Below are 19,986 nucleotides of genomic sequence, written 5' to 3'. Positions count from 1 at the left end.
TGTGACAAAAACAGCTTTTCCTGCCTTTTTGTATGACCTCACCATGTCATCAAGTCTATCAAAGTCACTTGTATTTAGAAAATGAACTGTTTCATTCCAGCCTGCAAAAGGTGAGTCAGATATGCAGGCATTGAATATGTTGTTTTAATAAAGCCCCCCAGGACCATTTAGCTAAGCTTGCAGGAAGGGATGGGAGTATCAGGGGAAAGGAAGAGATATCCTGGATTTCCCTCATATTGTGAAGCTGTAGACTTATTTTGTTGAGCATATTGCAACACCCAAGTTTGGGTCTGAGGTCTCCTAGGGCTTTATCCTCTAAAGGATAAGAACAGAAGCAGAGATGGGGCATAATAGAGCATGTATTCAGGGAGAAGATAAATAAAGAGCTTTTCAAGGGTAGAGTCTCTCACACAAACTCTTTTGTCTGCAGTTACTTTCCTCTGTTGTGGGGAGCTGGAATCCATGTTTCATATTGCTGTAAAAAGCAGGAAGATATTTGCTAACTGTTCAGCTTTATGCACACTTCCTAGTGAGCAAGTCCCATAGAACAAAAATGAACTTCCTTGTGAACAAGCACACATAGGAACTGACCCATGGGGACAGGCATTGTGTAGTTTTTAATGGGAATTATAGTGCCATATTAAGTGCCCTATTAAGTGCCTTGAAGAATCACTATTTTAATAACTCTTCCAGCTCACTCTGTCAAATCAATGCCTCAACAGCACGAAAGAGCCCCATTGTGGAAGCACCCCCTGGATTTGGAGAAGCACTGAATTTGTGGATAAAGCCTCAGATAGCCCTGCAAAGGCACCATCATTTGTCTTAATGAGAGGGCAAGTCCTCTCCTTCCTCTATATGCCTTCATACCATCCTGAAGCCTTTATTAAGTGCAATGTGTATTTGCATGCTATAGACATTAATTCTTTTTTATTATTTTGTTGGTGTGTGTGTGTAACATACACATTATTGAATTTCAGCTTTAGTGTTTTGAGGCAAACATCTTCAGCTTATTCTGTTAGATTGGAGCTGCAGATATCTGTGGTACTTTCTCTTAAATTCATGTAATGTGATTTTTCCCCCTAGTGACTTTAAAAATAAAATAAAATAAAATAGATAGATAGATAGATAGATAGATAGATAGAAAACAGGTAGGAAAACAAATACTGAGAACTACCTGAAGCAGAGAGGACCTCCAACAATCCGGCATTCTAGATTTACTAGCCTACTGTTAACTCAATTAATTGATGTTTTATACATGGTCTCCAACTTACACACTGAAATACATGGCACAATAAATGTCTCCCTCATTTCTACAAAGAAGATAAATAGCAAATAGTCTTCTTTTGTTGCTAGGTACATTCAAACAACAACCACAAAAACCCTCAACATAATACTTTTCTGAGTCTGAAGCAGGACAAAGCCAATATCCATGTGCATAGCAGAGAAATAAAGCAAATTGTTTTTGAAGTCTTGAAAGAAACCATGGCAAAGGGGGAAGAATCAGCAGGGTGCTACCTACCCAATGTGTGAATATATCCTTTGTGCTGCAGAATCAATAGCTACTTACTCTAACCCTCTCGTTCACCTGAATATAGTATAATGATGCCATTTTAAATGATTCTTGACAAAAGGAACATCAGTTCATTCAAACAATCTATAGTCTTTTGTGGATTGCATAAGGTCAAACAAAAGAATGTTCTATTGTTGCTTTGCCTTCTATACAACTAAGCTGAATTGTGTTTAGGCCAATCAATACCATTTTATCCTCTGTTCTTACCTCACAATGTAGAATCATTTATCATGTAAGTTTAGAGGATAAAAGGGCTTGCCATCAAATATATAAAAACATATTTAGGAAAGGTTCCATGGACATTCTCAACAAAATGGTAATAATTGTAACATCTCCTCCAATATCTTCTTGCCCATTTGCTGAGGTCAACAGAAGCAGCCCCCGTGCCTTTCCCACCACCATGAGAATTATGTTGGTGGAAACAAGGCCAGGGCCTTTTTTGTTGTGGCACCTAGCATGTGGAACTCCCTGCCTTAGGTAATTCACCTAACTCCTTAATTATTACTTTTCTGTTACAGTTGGAAAATATTGTTTTGGCAGCCCTTTCATGCTATTGATGTTTTCTTCCTTTAAAATCACCTTTCTGGCAATTGTCAGTCAAGACAGCTTAAACCATAGTATAATGACACATTGAGGCTCTTCTCACGGTCCGTGAAAAGAGCCTCTAGGGGGTTTGTGGGGAGAGCGGGCTTAGCCTGAGGCTTAGCCCTCTCTCCCCACAGACGAGCAGACAGTCCGTCATGGAGCCGGCTGAGGCTGGGGAGCTCGGGGGCTGCGCGGCCCCCAGAAGCTCCAGCATGCCCCGCGCGAGTGCGCAGGGCATGCTGGAGAGACCCCCTAAGATGGGAGGCTGCTTTTGAGCCTCCCGTTTAGAGGTCTCCTCATGCGTAGCTGTGGTGCACCACTACTCACGATTTAAAAAACTGGGTTTCGGAGCCTAGCCCGATTTTGCCTCATCGTGGGTTAACCCACCTAAGTATCCCTCCCCTAAAACTGGGTTTGCAGAGTGAGTGCTCCGCAAACCTGGTTTTCAAAATCGTGAGTAGCCGTGGCGTGGCCCTGCGCCATAGCTACTCATGAGTAGACCCCCGGAGGGGAGGTGAAAAGCTGCTTCCTGGCTCCAGGGCTCTCTCCAGGACATGCTGGAGCTTCTGGGGGCCGATTGGCCCCCACTCCCCCCAGCCCCCACCGGCTCCATCATGGAGCTGTCAATCTTGTGGGCAGCCGATCTGGCTGCCCAGGGCTCCCGCCCTGCTTGTGTGTGGGGAAAGAGGGCTTAGCCCACTCTCTCTGCTGAGCTCCTGAAACCGGGTCTCACTGATCATGAGACCCGGCTCTCTGTCTTTTGTGTATGCCCACCAAACTTCATATGGCAAAACCACTAGGAGCAGAACCTGAGGTGATGACCTGGAACTACTTTGTGGTTTAATTTAAATTGTTTAAGATAGTATTATTATGTCAAGATGTTAAAGTGACTAAAATCTTAAGTTTAGAAATAGCACAATATTATCACAATTTAAATTCAAATTAGGAATGGAAAGGCAGGGTAGAAATCCTGAGATTTTAAAAAAGCAATACATTGATAATAGAGGTTCATTTTGGAACTCAACTAGGAATTTGTTAGCAGTTGGAAATTGCTTGGAAATGACTTTCTGAATATCACATATGATAAATGCTTACATAATGAAGATATATCCAAAGCAATCACCTCCTATGCAAAAGTATCTACCTTTTTTAATAACACAGATACACAGCATTTAAAAAGACCTAATCTTATGTCCCTCACCATGTATGGACTGGCAACAAAAATACAGAGTATAATCAGCAAGATTATTTACCAAGAACTTATCTATCATAATTCATAGATAAACAGCCATTAGGATTTTCAGTAGGTCAAAACTGGACAGCTGACTATAAATGCACTGCTTGGTTTTTTGGCCTCAAGAAGAACCATTAAACAAAAGATGAAGCATTTGACATGGTTGTGTGACATGTAAGGAATTCTATAACAAAAAAAAATCTTTACTAGCAACCCTATTTAAAAACAGCTTTCTTCCAGGGCCTTTTAAAAGGCCCAGGGGCAGGATGTTCATTTGAATGTCCCCCATCATTGCAACTTTCTCCTCACTGGCTAACATACAATACAGCAGGCTGCCCATAGGTGACGGGCTCTGCCTTCTGCCCCAGCCGAGAACCAACAGCCCAGGGCTGTTGTGTGCACACAAAAAACGCTGGGCCTCTACGGCCATTATTCCCAATGGTGGCGGCAATGCAACTGCAATCAGAGATGTTGCCAGTTCAGAAGTGCAGGCACTCTTCACAACGGTCCCCATGGCTATGCCCACCTCATCACCCAGAGAAGCCAAGAAGTACCAGTGCTCCATCCCTATGCGTCCCCCTGCCAAATGCGATTACACACACTTTAGTGTGCAAGGAACTGCCACCGTTGCTTGCTGGGAGGATGAGGTCTCGGCTGGGAAGGAAGTTCCATGTGAGGCACACTGTGCTGTCTGTTAGCCACTGCACTCGGGAACAATGTAAGCTTTGCATATAAGCTTTTCAAAAAACACCTCTATTGACACCAGTATGTTAATTAATTGTGCAGGTCAAGCAACTGGGCCACCATTGTCCATTGAAATAACTCTTGATCCTGGGGTTATATTTTAAGTAATTAGTTTTACTTTCCTGAATGAAGAGGATCAATCTGAGCCTTTCAAATACTGAAACGTACTTTGGATCCCCCTCCACTTCATGTGTGGGACCTGGGGCAATTGCTCACCTCATCCACCCCAAAGGTCCTGCTTTCTTCTTTTTGCTGTCTGATCTTTGTAGTACACATTTTTTCACTGTCTGCTGCCCAAACATTGCTGCTAATTGTTGCTTTCTCCAAAGGACATCATTAGCACTCCTGTGCTTTTATGATCAAGGGTCAGGTGCCTAGCCAGGCCCATCAAAAATCCTATGGCTGACCCCTGAGGTCCTCATGCCTAGCTTCCACATTGAGGCAGCACAGATCTGGACTCTTCCCAATCATGATATATTCCACCTTTAGCACAGTTACAACAATAAAGTAAAGTAAAATAAAATGGGTAATCCACACTGTATTCAACGATTTTGTATAATATTTTCAGCACCATTTACTTGCAATCTGAAGCAGTCCATGGAACCATTATGCAATAAATGTGTTTTTTTCAAACTCCTTTTATTCTAACTTGAAAAAATGTATTTGAAAAAATGACAAAGAGCAGTGTCAACTCTGAGGAAGTGGTTGTCCTATTGGAGCTAGGACACTGGCAGCATCAGCTCTCAGCTGCATTGTCTCATAGTGACCATGGGGGTTTGTTAGGGTCATTGATAAAAGTGCTGGACTCCTCCCCTCATTGTTCTTCCAGTGTTTGTCTCCATTTTGTCTCTCCAGAGATCGGTATTTGTTTTGATCTCTCTCTTCCATCATGAGCTACAGCTGAAAAAAGCTACAGGCTTTTTCACATTTGTTTGTAACATTTTCTTTAAATAAATCCTTGTATTTCTTCTAAAGAACTATTTCAAGACCTGCTGCTTTGCTACTTTCTCACCAGACTGTTTTTGCTCTGCTATTTGGAGACTGAACTGCCATTCTTCCCCTTCAAAGGGTTATGGGCCCAGAAGCTAGTAAATAAAGAGAAAAGCCTAGAGCATTAAATGGAAAACAAAGAGAAAAGCTTTGAAAATGGAGACAGCACAAGGATTCCAGATGATTGAAAGGTTGCAAGGTAGGGATGTGCATGGAACTGTGCAGGAGAGGCTGGAAGGCAGCAGGGGTGCTGCTTTAAGAGTGGGGGAGGGTGCACTTACCACTCCTTTCCCCTGCCGACGTCCATTTTAGTCAAATCCCATCAGGTTGGTAGTGTACGTCCCTGCTGCCCCGTTGTCCCCATTGTCTGGATATGACCGGGAATATCTGATGCACCTGTGCGTGCCAGTGTGGGCATGCGCATGTCATGCCCGCCTGTGTGCACATTAGGTACATGCCATGTGTGCACCTGCACCGGTGCACACAGGCACGTCAGATACTTCTGGTCATATCTGGACAATGGGGGCAACAGGGCGGCAGGGAGGTAAACTGCCGCCCCGATGGGATTTGACTAAAACAGATGCCGGCAGCGGGGAAGTGGCAGGAGGGGTAAGTGCACCCTCCCCCACTCTTAAAGTTGGACACCCCCTGCCATCAAACCAGCATAAACATCAGTTCTTCGAACCAGTTCAGAGGCCCATAAAGGGCCTTTGGACCAGTTCCACACACATCCCTATCGCATGGTCCCGAGTACAAGCTCTGGTCTTTCAAGATGGAGATGCTCCTCAAGAGTCATGGACTTGGCAGTGTTCTGCACACCCAGCTTCCTGCAAATGCAGGATAGGTGCAGAAAGAATGGGACAAAGCAGATGAAAAGGCATCAGGGATTATTTGCTTGGCAGTGAGTGACCCAATCTTAGTGCATCTAAGAGACAAAGAAAATGCAAAAGATATGTGGGAAACTCTAAAGGGATTATATAAAAGGAAATATGTGGTTTCCAAAGTGCATCTAGTAAGAAAAATGAAGCAATAAAAGACTTAGAGAAGGAGAAAGTCTGCCCAAACACATAAATGAAATGTTAGAAATATCTAGGCAACTGTAAGCTCAAGGGCTGGTCATTCCAGATGCATTTCTGATAGGATTGTTTTGGAATAGTTTGCCACATTACTTTGATAATGTGACTAGTGCCTTGGAAGTCAAGGAGGCTGCAGACTTACAATTTGTAATTAACCATCTAGAAGACTTTGATTTGTGTAGAAGGGATGGTCCTTTGGAAACCAAAGGAACGTGAAGAAAATGTATTTAGAACCTTGCAAGTAGAATGTGTGACTGAAAAGGCCAAAACTTTGAAGGATGCTGTGAAGTGTATGCTGTATAAGTACAAAGGCAACACGGCCTGCTTTTCTTCCATGCAAAGGAAGAGAAACACAGCATCCTTTGGATCTGATTCATAGTGATGTTTGTGGACCTACAGTATGTAAGTTAATACACCAGGAGGGAATAAATATGTTCTTACTTTCATTGATGATGATTCTAGATACATATATATACACACCTGTGGAGAGAAAAGGGACAAGTACTAGAAAGACTATAAGAATATGTTGCAACAAGTTTGGGAGAAAGCCACAGATCCTCTGCACTGACAACGGTGGAGAATATACTGGGAATTATGTCAAAAGATTCCTGAAGGAGGAGGGCACTGAATAACAAAAGATGGTTCCTTATACTCCAGAGTGAAATGGAGTGGCAGAAAGAAGGAACCATTCTCTTATGGAATGATGAGATGCATGTTTGTAGATGCTGGTTTGGCTACAAAATTTTGGGGAGAGGCAGTGATGACTGCTATTTACCTGCAAAATAGCTTGCCAAAAAAAGCTACAGGAACAATGCCACATGAGTCATGGCATGGCAACAAGCTCACTTAGAGTCATATATGAGTATTTGGATCTAAAGCATACACCTATATACCAAAAGCCAAAAGAACCAAACTCAACAGTAGATCTGAGGAAGGAATACTTGTTGGCTATTCCATAGGATGTAAAGCATATAGGATTTTAGATCTTGCCACAGAAATAATTAAAATACGCAATGTAGCATACTTCAGTGAAAATGAAAAACCAACCACTAGTTTAATGCCAAATGTAGAGCCCAATTTTCACATGGAGAAAGAATCAAGGCAATATGACTAAAAGGAAGGATCCACTGTAAGTTTTACACCTGGCAATGATTCAGCAGAATAGGATACTGATGACGAACAATGTGTGCGGTGTTCTCACCACAACAAAATAAAGGAGTTGCACCTAAGAAACACTGCAAAGGGAAAAAAGTTTCAAGAACCAAGCATGTGGAAAGAAATTGACAACTTACCTGCAACTGACTCTGTTAGTCCTCTTGGATCTCTCAGCGGCGTTCTATACCATCGACCATGGTATCCTTCTGGGTCACCTGGGGGAGTTGGGAATAGGGGGCACTGCTCTGCAGTGGTTCTGTTCCTATCTCTCGGGTAGATCCCAGATGTTGGAGCTTCGTGACAGTTGCTCCTCAAAATATGGAGTCCCTTAGGGCTCCAATCTGTCACCAATGTTTTTCAATATCTACATGAAACCGCTGGATGAGGTCATCAGGAGATTTGGTGCTGGGTGTTATCAGTATGCTGATGACACCCTAATCTCCTTCTCCCTTCTTCAGGAAATGGCACTCACTCTCTAAATCCCTGCCTACAGGCAGTAATGGGCTGGATGAGGGATAACAAATTGAAGCTGAATCCAAGCAAGACGGAGGTGCTCATTGTGGGGGCTCAGAATCTGAGGAGTGAGTTAGATCTTCCTGTGCTGGATGGGGTTATACTCTCCCAAAAGGAGCAGGTGTGCAGCTTGGGAGTACTCCTGGACCCAGGCCTCACCCTGGTTTCTCAGGTGGAGGCCATGGTCAGGAGTGCTTTCTATCAGCTTTGGCTGATTCGACAGCTGTGCCTATTCCCTGAAGAGGATGACCTCAAAACAGTGGTGCACCAGCTGGTAATCTCCCGGCTTGACTATTGCAATGCGCTCTACGTGGGGCTGCCTTTGTACTTAGTTCGGAAACTTCAGTTAGTTCAGAATGCGGCAGCCGGAGAGACCATATTACACCTATTTTGAAACAATTGCACTGGCTGCCAATATGTTTCCGGGCAAAATACAAAGTGCAGGTTATTACCTTTAAAGCCCTGAATGGCTTATGCCCGAGTTACCTTAGAGAGCACCTTTTTCTGTGTGATCCCCACCGCATATTAAGGTCATCTGAGGAGGTTCGTTTCCAGTTACCACCAGCTCGTCTGGTGGTGACTCAGAGGCGGGCCTTCTCTATAGCTGCTCCGGGGCTATGGAATGCAATGCGGAAATTCACAATTTGAATTCTCTATTAGCCTTCAGGAGAGCCCTTAAAACATATTTGTTTGGCCTGGATCTCCAGGGTTTTAAAATCTGTTTTAATATTCTAACCCGATGTTGGGGCTTTTAATCACTGTAATTCTTGTTTTAAAATGTTTTTAAATTGTTAATTGTTGTTATATTGTTTTTAATTTGTTTTAGCTCTTTACTGTTTTAGTGGTTTGTTTTAATTGTAAACCACCCTGAGCCATTTTGGAAGGGTGGTATAAAATCAAATCAAATCAATCAATCAATCAATAAACAAACAAACCATTCTTAGCCCTACCTGGAGATGCCAGGAACTGAAATTGGTACCACCTGAATGCAATCTATATGCTCTTGCATTGAGCTACAAATGTTGAACAACTGCTGCAAAATCTTCCTAGTCTTTCCCCTACTGCCTAGTTAACCCTTCACTAGGTTCTGAAGGACCCACTGGTTGTGGCCCCTCTGATAACCTGCAGGCAGCCCTGATTGTCATACAGATGTGTTGTAGGTAACCCTGGGTTGTTTGATGTTCATGGGTTTCTCTGTCAGAAGACCAGATCAGATTTTCTAAAAGATATACAGAACATAACCTGCTGTTCAGACCCAAGGCCCATCCAGTCCAGCACCCTGTTTCAGACAGTGGCCTACCAAATGCCCCTGAGAAGCCTACAGGTAAGAGGAGAGGGCATTACCTCTCTCTTACTGTTGCTCCCCTGCAAATTGTTATTCAGAGGAATCTTGTCTCTGAGGCTGGAGGTAGACTATAGCCACCAGACTAGTAGGCATTGATAAAGTTGATAGTCCTCCATGCATTTGTCTAAGCCCCTTTTAAAGCAATCCAGGCTGGTTGCCATCACCACATCCCATGGCAGAGAATTCCATAGATTATGCACTATGTGACAATGCACTGCCTTTTGTTGGTCCTAAAATCCCCAACCTTCAGTTCCATGGGGTTGACCCCTGGTTCTAGTGTTGTGAGAGAAGGATAAAAATTTCTTTCCACTTTCTCTACTCCTTGCATAATTTTACACACTTCTATCATATCTCCCTGTAGTAGCCTCTTTTCCAAACTAAAAAGCCCCACATGCTATAGTGATGCCTCATAAGGAAGGTTCTCCAGGCCCTTGGTCATCTTGGTTGCCCCCTTCTGCACCTTTTCCATTTCTACAATTTCCTTCTTAAGATACGGTGACCAGAACTACACACAGTACTACAGATGTGACAGCACCATAGATTGTATAAGAGCATTATAATATTTGCATTTTTATTTTGAATCCCCTTCCTAATGATCCCTAGCATGGGAATGGCCTTTTTTCACAGCTGCTGTGCTGTGCACTAAGTCAACACCTTGAATGAGCTGTCCACCACGACCCCAAGATCTCTCTCCTGGTCAGTCAATGACAGCTCAGACCCCATCAGTGTATATGTGAAGCTGGGTTTTTTTGTCCCAATAAATATCACTTTACACTTGCTTACATTGACCCACATTTTCCATTTTGTTGCCCACTCCCCCAGTTTGGAGAGATCCCTTTGAAGCTCCTCACAAACTGTTTTGGATTTCAGAATCCAAAATAGTTTGTTATCTGCAAATTTGTCTACTTCACCGCTTACCCCAAACTTCTAGATCATTTATGAACAAGTTGAAGACCAGTATGAATAAATTAAAAAGCACCGATCCCAGTACAGATCCTTGGCGGACCCCACTCCCTACTTCCCTCCATTGTTAAAACTGTCCATTTATTTCTATCCTCTGTTTCCTGTCCTTAAACCAGTTACATATCCACATGTGAACCTGTCCGCTCATCCCATGACTGCTAAGTTTACTCAAGATCCTCTGGTGGGGAATTTTGTCATAAGCTTTTTCGAAGTCCAAGTATACTATATCAACTGGATCACCTTTATCCACATGCCTGTTGACACTCTAAAAGAACTCCAAAAAGTTAGTGAAGCAAAACTTTCCCTTGCAGAAGCCATGCTGGTTCTCTTTCAGCAAGGCCTGTTCTTCTCTATGTTTAACCATTTTGTCCTTATGTTTTCCATCAATTTACCTGGCACAGAAGTAATTTAATTCTTCTGTACTTCCCGTAATTTCCCAGATGCCACCTCCCCACCCCGCCCCAGATCCTTTTTTGAAAATTGGAGTCCTTTCCAGTCCTCTGGTACAGAGTCTGATTGTAGGGACAAGTTACACATTTTTGCTAGGAGAGCAGAAGTTTCACATCTGAGTTCCTTCAGAACTCTCCGATGGATGCCATCTGGCCCTGGCAAATTGTCCCCCGCCCCCAAGACAGTTTAGAACATCCTCTCTCGTCACCTCAAATTGGCCCAGTTCTTCAGCCTCCAAGCCTGAGAAGTTGATGTCTGGAGTGGGTATATAGTCAGTATTGTCCACCATGAAGACAGATGCAAAGAACTCATTCAGGTTCTCTGTAATCTCTTTGTCCTCAATAATCCCTTTCATGCTTACATCATCTAAGGGTCGAACCACCTCCCTAACAGGTTTTCTGCATCTGATATATTTAAATAATATATTTAAATAAGTTTCTGTTGTTCCCCTTGACACTTCTAGCTATATGTTCCTCAAACTCTCTTTTTGCATCCCTTATTGTCTCTTTGTAGCCACCTAATGGCACAGTGGGGAAATTCAGAAGGTTGCTGGTTCAAATCCCTGCTGGTACTATATTGGGCAGCAGTGATATAGGAAGATGCTGAAAGGCATCATCTCATACTGCATGGGAGGAGGCAATGGTAAACCCCTCCTGTATTCTACCAAAAGAAAACCACAGGGCTCTGTGGGTGCCAAGAGTCGAAATCGACTTGATGGCACAATTTACTTTACTTTATTGTCTCCTTGCATTTCATTTGCCAGAGTTTATGTTCCTTTCTGTTCACTTCATTTGGGCAGGACTGCAACATGGAATAGCAATAGAATGCTAGTTGTGCCTTAGGGCACCATCACAGTTAGCACAGGGCGTGCTGAGGTCTGTACTACACTGAGTACCTTCTGGCATACTCTAGAACAGGGATTCTCAACGTTGGGTCCCCAGATGTTATTGGACTTCAACTCCCATAATCCCCAAGCAAAGGCTACTGGGGTTGGGGATTATGGAAATTGAAGTCCAATAACATCTGTAAACCCAACATTGAGAATCCCTGCTCTAAAATATGTCCCAGTGGTTCTGTGGTAAGAGAGTCCTGGCAAGATGCTCAGAGGCTCTCAACAGACATGTTATCCTAGAATGTATAACCTGAAGGTAGAAGGTTTACGGGCTGTGACAAAGCAAAGGCATAGTCTCCAAACAAGTAAAGGACAAAACTGAACATAATACCCATTTTAACAGTCACAAACTAGTATTGTGTGTATGTGGGTGGAAAAATGAGTTGTGATACACATCACCAGTGATGCTATGCAAACAGGTGCCAGTGGAACTGATGTAAACTCATTTTACACATTTTTAGCTATGTATGGGGCATCAGTGGAGAGGCAGGGAAAGAATAATTTTCTCCCCCAAAATAAACATTGAATGCAGGGAAAACATGATTTCTCCACAACAGAGTCACAAGTTAGAGAAATGTTTGCAGTACCTGAAACAGCCAGGTAACAAATATACACTTAGTGTGGAATAGAAATATCACATGGAAAGTTCCACAAGTAGGTTCTTGTGAAGTCATCTGCATCTTTTAGAACCAAAACAATCCTTGAATATAATTCAGTATGATTCTGCTTTTGTTTGCTTTACTCAAGAGATGACAAGATGCTCTCTGACACTGTCTTTATTTATGTATTTGATAACATGATTCCTCATGTTATCTGAGGAAGTTAACTGTTAACTTAATCCCCTGCTAACTGAGCAAATAGGCACCTTTTAAAAGTGGTGATTCTCTTTAATTAGCAGGGGAGGAGCAACTGGCCCGATTCAACTCCAGCACTGCATTCCTCCAGTGACTGTTGCTGGTGTATTTCTTAAGATTCTTTTTAGATTGTGAGCCCTTTGGGGACAGGGAGACATTTAATTAATTTATTAATTTATTTCTGTATGTAAACCACTTTGGGAACTTTGGTTGAAAAGTGGTATATAAGTATCCATTGTATTGTATTGTATTGTATGTTCACAATGCTGCAGACAGGAGTTATAGAATGAACTGAACAACCATCTCCTTCCTTGTGGATCAAGGGCAAACTCTCTTTCCACATTTATTAGTATGGGATTTTCCATAGGGGATTCAGCTTATTTTTCTGAAAAGAAACAATAGCACAATGATCTATGACTTTTGGATAAAACAGGTGTCAGGAAGGAAGATTCAAACTTTGTCCACTGCTACTCCTATCCACAGCCTCGATCCTATGTGTTGCTGGATCATCAGAATAAAGTGAGAAACTCCTGTGCTTGATCAGTAACTCATCAAGTTAAAAAGCTGACTTTATTACAAAGCTGTCTGGAAAATCCAGGGCAGTTTAGACTGATGCAATGAAATAACAGTCACTTAGCTTATTCTAGCTTGTTGTTGGTCCTAGCTCACTCAGGGTTTCCTTGAGAAGATTAGAACAGCACTGGCTACAGCCTGAAAGCAGGGTGTATATTAGGGATGTGCACAAACTTATTTTTAAAATTTGATTTGTGCCCAAAACAAACCACCCCTGATTTGTTTTGTATTCAAATCTATACCCCCAAATCACCCCAGATTTTATTCGTATTTGCTTTGATTTGATTCAAAATGATTCGGACCACTTAACAAAGTCCAAGGGGCACCAAATTTGGAAGGTCAGTAGGTCCCTACCAACCAAATTTCAAGATGGTGGAACATTTGGTTAATATTTAATGATTTTTTTTAGTTTTTACTGATTCTGAAGATTTCTGCCATAGGAAACAATGGGGATTCGAAACTGCCATATCCTAACCCTAACACGGATCCCCAGATTTCATTTTTTTTTTAAAGCTAAGCTCTAGCCATTGTAAAAGTGGAGTTATGGAGCAAAACGTCCAGTCATTATTTTTCAAGTGTTTGGTTTATTTGGTGTATAACAATTTTTGACTCATAATGAATCCCTATGAGGATTCATTGCACCCCTTTGTTTCTTCTGTTCATTTTGACTATCTTAGGCAGTGCCAACGGTCAACTGCCATGTGTCAACTACACACACACAGACACCCAACCACACACACACACACACACACACACACACACACACACACACAGGGGTACTCAGTTTACTTTTTAGGTATTGTAGATTCTTTGGTGTCTTCATTACACACCTTCATTTCTTCTGTTCATTTTGACCCACTGCTTCACAGTTGGGGGTGGGGAATTAGTGGCGTCCCATGCTCCAACTACCCCACAACCCACAGGGTACTCAGCTTATATTTTAGGAATTTTTGAGGTGTTTAGACTATTTGGTGTGTAATTTTCACCTGCTAACTGGGCAAAGAGGCACCTTTTACCATGGTGATTCTCTTTATTTAGCAGGGGGAGAGTAACTGGCCCTATTCACCCCCAGCACAGTACTTCCAGTGACTGTTGCTGGTGTGTGTCTTAAGTTTCTTTTTAGAATGTGAGCCCTTTGGGGACAGGGAGCCATCTTATTTGTTTGTTATTTCTCTTTGTAAACCACCCTGAGCCATTTTCGGAAGGGCGGTATAGAAATTGAATAATTATAATTATTATTATAATTATAATAATTATAATAATAATTATTATTATTAATGAATCCTCGTAGGGATTCATTATGAGGAAAGGTTATTAGTCACCAAAGAGCCTAAACACTTGGGAAAAAAATCCTAGAACATAAACTCCACTGCCTTGTGGGTGGGAGTGGGGTACAGTTGGCACTGTTGAAAAGACAGTCAAAATGAAAAGAAGAAATGAAGGTGTGTAATGAATCTTCATAGCGATTAATTGAGGGAAAGTTATTATATACCAAAGAATGCAAACACTTAAAAAATAGTGACCACACATTTTGCTCGATAACTCCACTTCTAACAGGGCTCTGAAACCCAAGGAGGAATCTGAATCTCGAATCTATTAGAATCGAATCAGGCACGATTTGATTTGTACACGAATCTCGCCAATGGATCACAGGGGAGATTTCTTTTGTCTCCTAATCACCCGAATCAGCTAGATTCAGAAACAAATCAATTTGTACCCAAATCAATTTTCACATCCCTAGTAGGCTTGTGCCCGTAACGTTTCGGAGGCCATTGTAAAGGCCTCAGAAACGTTTTGGGTGTGGGGGCTGTTTCGGCGATTCGGCGCCGGCGGGGGTAGGGCTTTAAGGGCAGGGGAAAGTGTGCTCACACACCCCCCGCCGCATTTCCCCCGCCGGTGCTCTCCAAATTTTAAGCTCCTCGGGGCGGCAGCGTTCCTCCCTGCCGCCCCGTTCCCCCCATCGGCCAGAAGTGGCCGGAAGTCCCGAGCGCATGTGCGTCTGTCATGCACGCGCGTGCAAGACAGGTGCATGCGCGCTCCGGACTTCCAGCCACTTCCAGCCGACGGGGGGAACGGGGCGGCAGGGAGGAACGCTGCCACCCCGAGGGGCTTAAAATTTGGAGAGCGCCGGCGGGGGAAACGCGGCGGGGTGTGTGTGAGTACACTCTCCCCCGCCTTTAAAGCCGTACCCCCACCGTGCCGATAATTTTTCATGCACATCCCTAATCCCAAGTGTATATTACTCTGTCGTGCTCTGTCACAATACGAGTTGGTAGTGCTGGTATGAACCATTCTGCCATAAAAGGCAGCAAGGCCTCAACTTTTGTATTCCACTTCCATTTTTATTTTAGCATTCCATTCATACACTTTTTTAAAAAATGGCAAAATTTATCTAGATGTGTGTAATAATAATAAGGAGAAGGAGAAGGAGAAGGAGAAGGAGAAGGAGAAATAAAGTATTCACAGGAGTTGAGCTGGAAGAACTGCAAAGAGCAACACAGGCTCAAGATATGGAAGAAGAATTACCACCTGCTGAAGAAGTTGCTCAGGCGCAGGTGGAGGAGGTCTTGGAAATAGAAGATGCCACTGTTTCTGAACTGTTTCGAAATCAAAACCAGGCAACCTCCCCTTTGCCTTCACCTCAAAAACCCGAATGCCATTTAACAGAAAAGCAACAAGAACTAAAGCAAAAAATAACTGAGCACATGAACCAAACAACCACCAGGTTTCGACTTCCAGCTCTAAAAACAGTTGCCAAAAAAACAACATGCTCAGGAATTAAAAGATGTCAATGCTGCACTTGCAGAAATAACAACCAATAATTTGCAAGAAACAAACCAACTAATGTACAGTGCAGCAACAATAACAACACAAGAGCTTGGATATAAGATCAGTGGACCTGTAAAAAAAGAAAGTAGTACATCACCTAAATGGACGATTCGATTAGAAAATAAAATCTCCAGGCTTAGATCAGATGCTAGTAAATTGAAAGATATGAAAGACAAGAAGCTGAAGAATGAAAACACCAAACAGTATCTGATCCAAAAATACCACCTAGATTCAAGGAAAATTAGAGAAGTCCTGGAAATAATAAAGCAGCAAATAACAGCAGTGCCAAAGAAGATTAGCAGATACGAAGCCAGAATTACAGAACACAGGCAGAATCTCCAATTCCAGTCAAATCAGAGACGTTTCTACCAAAGCATAGAAGGAGAAACTGCAAGAAACGTAGAAACACCAAATAAAGAAGAAACAGTGCGATTCTGGGGGAAATTATGGGACAATCCAGTAGATTATAATAAAAAAGCAGGCTGGATGAAAGAGGTCAAAAAATGTAACCAACAAATGCAAGATCTAATAATAACACCAGAATTAATAAGTGAAAGAGCAAAGAAAATTAAAAATTGGACTGCGCCAGGCGACAATGAACTGCATGGCTTTTGGCTTAAACACCTAACAAGCCTTCATAAACAACTATCAAAACAGTTCAATCACATTATGAAAGGCGGTGATATTGAACAATGGCTAACAACTTGGAAAACTCATCTCATAATGAAAGACCCAGCAAAAGGTGCGGTTCCAAGTAATTATAGACTGATCACCTGCCTGCCAACCATGTTCAAATTATTAACTGGAATAATAGCAGATGAAGAGATGCAACACTTATTAACTAACAAACAGCTTCCAGTTGAACAGAAAGAAAATTGCCCGAACACCAGAGGCACAAAAGACCAGCTGCTGATTGACAAAATGATTTTAGAAAATTGCAAGAGAAGAAAAACCAATCTAAATGTTGCATGGATTGACTACAAGAAAGCCTTTGATTCATTGCCTCACACATGGATACTAAAATGTTTAGAAACAACTGGTGTCAGCAAAAACATTCAGATATTTATATAAAAAAAGCAATGAGCATGTGGAGTACACAGTTAACAATCAATGGTGAGACTCTTAGACAGGTTAGCATTAGAAGAGGCATTTTCCAAGGGGACTCACTATTCCCTCTGTTGTTTGTAATCGCCATGACCCCACTTTCACAAATACTAAACAAAACAAGCCTTGGATACCAAACATCTAAAACATCCAGTAAAATCAACTATCTGCTGTACATGGACAATCTGCAGTTGTATGGAAAGTCCCAGTCAGAAATTGAATCATTGCTAAACACTGTCTGTATATTCAGTAGCGATATAGCAATGGAGTTTGGACTAGACAAGTGTTCTGCATTAATAATGAACAGAGGGAAAATAAGAAAAACAGAAGGAATAGAACTGCCCAATGGAAGCAACATCAAGCACCTGGAAGAGAAAGAACATTACAAATACTTGGGCATTCTCCAGGCGGATAACATTGCACACACTGAAGTTAAAAGAAAAATTGGAAGTGAATACATCAGGAGAGTTAGAAAAATCCTCAAGTCCACACTCAATGGCGGGAACACGATACAAGCCATAAACACCAGGGCTACACCTGTTATCAGATACACTGCAGGAATAATAGACTGTACCCAGGCAGAGCTAGAGACGCTAGATCGTAAGACCAGGAAAATCATGACCATCAATCATGCTCTGCACCCCCGCAGTGATGTAGATAGGCTATACCTCCTTCACAGCTCAGGTGGAAGAGGAATGCTGCAAGTCCATCAAATGGTAGAGGAGGAGAAAAGAGGCCTTGAAGAATATATCAAGGACAGTGAAGAAGATGCACTTCAAATGGTCAATAATGTGAAACTATTCAACACCAATGAAACAAAGCAGGCCTACAAGAAAGAACAAATCAAGAACTGAGCAGAATAATGGAGAAATAAGCCACCACATGGTCAATATTTGCACAATACAAGTGGAAAATCAGACATCACCAAGACCTGGCAATAGCTTAAGAATGGCAACTTGAAGAAAGAAACAGAGGGTTTAATACTGGCTGCACAAGAACAGGCACTAAGAGCAAATGCAATAAGAGCAAAAGTCAAAAAATCCACTACAAACAGCAAGTGCCGCCTTTGTAAAGAAGCAGATGAAACAGTGGACCACCTAATCAGCTGTTGTAAAAAGATCGCACAGACTGACTACAAACAAAGGCATGACAAGGTAGCAGGGATGATACACTGGAACATCTGCAAAAAATACAAGCTACCTGTAGCCAAACATTGGTGGGACCATAAAATTGAAAAAGTTGTCTAAAATGAAGATGCAAAAATATTATGGGACTTCTGACTACAAACAGACAAACATCTGCCACACAATACACCAGATATAACTGTAGTCGAGAAGAAAGAAAAACAAGTCAAAATAATCGACATAGCAATACCAGGGGATAGCAGAATAGAAGAAAAAGAAATAGAAAAAATCACCAAATACAAAGATCTACAAATTGAAATTGAAAGGCTGTGGCAGAAAAAGACCAAAATAATCCCAGTGGTAATTGGCGCCCTGGGTGCAGTTCCAAAAGACCTTGAAGAGCACCTCAACACCATCGGGGCCACAGAAATCACCACCAGCCAATTACAAAAAGCATTTACTGGGAACAGCCTATATTCTGCAATGATATCTATAACAACAGCAACAACATTGACAATAAAATTCAGCCATCCCAGGTCCTTGGGAAGGACTCGATGTCCGGATAAAACAAACCAGTCAATAGCACCTATCTGACTGTGTAAACAAGAAATAATAATAATAATTATTATTATTTTATTTAAATAATACATTTTTTGTTAGCAACTCCATAACATAATGGCTCCATAACAGCCATTCTTTTGTACCTCTCATAACACAACATTAAACCATTCAATAACCCCCACCCCCCAAAAAATACAAAATACAGTACAAAACAATTTAATAACTTGGTTTTTAAAAGTCAGCTTTTAAAAATCCAATTTAAAAAGCTTGAATAAACAGAAAGGTGCCTAAAAGAACCAAGTAATGGTGCTAGGCGAACCTCACTGTAAGCACTGGTTGTACTGTAAATGGGATTTAACTCAGGGTTTCCTTGAGAAGGTTAAAACAGCACTGGCTACTGGCTGAAAGCAGGGTGCATTCGATGTTTGGGGGGGAAAGTATTAATAAATGCTGGAATAGGCAGAAACACTTGTGCTGCAAGTGGCTGTGATAAAGGTGATGAAAGGTGATGAATCAAGTAAAATCACCTCATCTTCCCTTATTTCATTTGATTCAATTTAGGCCTAAGAGATGATGACCTTTTTACAAACCTTTTCTCCTGAAACTCAGTTCTGATTTAGGATATGTTTTCAGGACCTATCTTAAGTTTCTTCTTGCTCCTTGAACATTAGGATTAGAGAAGGAATTTAAAGGAGATAATTATACATTTGAGTTAGAGTGACAATATATCAAAGAAGCAGTAGTAAACAAAATTGTATGTGACAATTTTCCTATTAAGAGGGGATTAGAATGCTGATGTGTTTGACTAAGTTATGATTTTGTACTGTCATGATACATTTTAGGATAAAGAGGAGAAAGTTTTGATAGATTTTTCAGGTTGCCTTTGGGCTTCCCCGCTGACTCTTTCTTTACTTTGGAAGTAAGTACAATCCTTCTTGGAACTATCTTTCATGTAATGCTCTGTGTAATCAATGCTATGTTGATGCCTTAAGCTTTGTGTATGTTATAAGGCCTGTATATGCTGTACTAGAAGCTATATAAGCAAACTAGTATTTTTATAGAAGCTTTTTGAGTTCTTATCTCTTGTCATTACAATACCCTTATGAGTGCAACCCTACAATGAAGTGTATTTCTGGATTGAAGCCTTGCACACAACAGTTTCATTATATAGTTTACAGCTAATCTAAATCCTGGGGTGTAAAAAATCCTCTAACCAGATGCAATTCACAAGCAAGCAAGCAGACACTGAGCCCTTTGTCACGGTCACTGAGAGAGGGCTCCACGCTGCAGGGGAGGAAGCGTTAAAATGTTCACCTCCCCCTCAAATGATCCTGGTCTTCTTGTTGGGTGAGCAGATTGTTCTCCCATTTGTTTGCTGGCTACTATTGGCAGCAGGGAGGTTTGAGGGCTGGGAAACCCCAGGA

At 41.8% G+C, this 19,986-nt stretch overlaps 1 protein-coding gene across 2 annotated transcripts in view; it reads right to left on the bottom strand.

Moving 5' to 3' along the window:
- The window catches only part of LUZP2 (leucine zipper protein 2), a 593,960-nt gene that overhangs the window by 308,298 nt on the left and 265,676 nt on the right, over positions 1 to 19,986 (bottom strand). The gene's annotated exons all lie outside the window — the stretch shown is intronic.

Source organism: Hemicordylus capensis, chromosome 1 (genome assembly GCF_027244095.1).
Source record: "Hemicordylus capensis ecotype Gifberg chromosome 1, rHemCap1.1.pri, whole genome shotgun sequence".
Taxonomy (NCBI): domain Eukaryota; kingdom Metazoa; phylum Chordata; class Lepidosauria; order Squamata; family Cordylidae; genus Hemicordylus; species Hemicordylus capensis.
This window is presented reverse-complemented; position numbering and strand designations above follow the sequence as displayed.